The 1,320-nt window shown below is 37.9% G+C and overlaps 1 non-coding gene across 1 annotated transcript; it reads right to left on the bottom strand.

The window, feature by feature from the left end:
• Positions 1-227: 227 nt before the first annotated feature.
• On the bottom strand, positions 228-299 carry trnap-ugg (transfer RNA proline (anticodon UGG)). The gene has a single exon. It is a non-coding gene; the product is annotated as a tRNA-Pro (tRNA).
• Positions 300-1,320: the final 1,021 nt, after the last annotated feature.

The following is a 1,320-nucleotide window of genomic DNA, read 5'->3' on the forward strand; positions in this document are numbered from 1 at the left end:
TTAACAAGGAACACAATCTAAAACTAGGTTTGTATATTGGCCTTTTACGACTAATTTAAAGGTATGGCTATTTTAATGCAAAAAATAACTATGGGCTCCAAGCTCTTTCGTAATCAATTAGAGCTTGTAATTTGAGGTCCCACTGTACTTGATTTTATACATTTTCATTGATCCCTTGAGTGTGCGCACTTTGGAAAATTGAGCCAAGCGTTCCAAGGCACTGTTAAGGGCTTGTCCGGGAATTGAACCCGGGACCTCTCGCACCCAAAGCGAGAATCATACCACCAGACCAACAAGCCCTATGTTATATTCCACCAAATTCTCAAAAAGTTTATATTTTATCTGTGGAGACGACCTGTAACTGCACTTTTATTAACAAAAAATGTGATTAATTACAATTTTCATTGATCCCTTGAGTGTGCACAGCTTGGAAAATTGAGCTGAGAGTTCAAAGCACCATTAAGGGCTAGTGCGGGAATTAAACCCGGGGCCTCTCGCACCCTAAGCGAGAATCATACGACTAGACCAACAAGCCACAAAAAATGAGCTTTCAACAAAATTTCTCATGACTTGTGAGATTTTAACAGGGAACACAATCTAAAACTACGTTAGTATATTGGCCTTTTACCACTAATTTAAAGGTATGGCTATTTTGATGCAAAAAAAAGAACTAAGGGTTACAAGCTCTTTCGTAATCAATTAGAGCTCGTGATTTGAGGTCCCACTGTACTTGATTTTATACATTTTCATTGATCCCTTGAGTGTGCGCTGTTTGGAAAATTGAGCTGAGAGTTCAAAAGCACTGTTGAGGGCTTGTCTGGGAACTGAACCCAGGAGCTCTCGCACCCTAAGCGAGAATCATACGACTAGACCAACAAGCCGCAAAATGAACTTTCAACAAAAATTCTCATGAATTGTGAGATTTTAACAAGGAACACAATCTAAAACTAATTTTGTATATTGGCCTTTTACCACTAATTTAAAGGTATGGCTATTTTGATGCAAAAAAAAAAAGAACTAAGGGTTACAAGCTCTTTCGTAAACATTTAGAGTTTGTAAATTGAGGTCCCACTGTATTTGATTTCATACATTTTCATTGATCCCTTGAGGGGGGTCAATTTCGAAAATTAAGCTTAGAGTTTAAAATCACTGCTTAGGGCTTATCCTGGAATTGAACCAGGGACCTCTCCCACCCACAGCGGGAATCATACCACTAGACCAACAAGCCCTATTTTAAATTCCACCAAATTCTCAAAAAAGTTTATATTTTATCTGTGGAGACGACCTGTAACTGCACTTTTATTAACAAAAAATTTGATT

This window comes from Entelurus aequoreus, linkage group LG20, assembly GCF_033978785.1.
Source record: "Entelurus aequoreus isolate RoL-2023_Sb linkage group LG20, RoL_Eaeq_v1.1, whole genome shotgun sequence".
In the NCBI taxonomy this organism is placed as follows: domain Eukaryota; kingdom Metazoa; phylum Chordata; class Actinopteri; order Syngnathiformes; family Syngnathidae; genus Entelurus; species Entelurus aequoreus.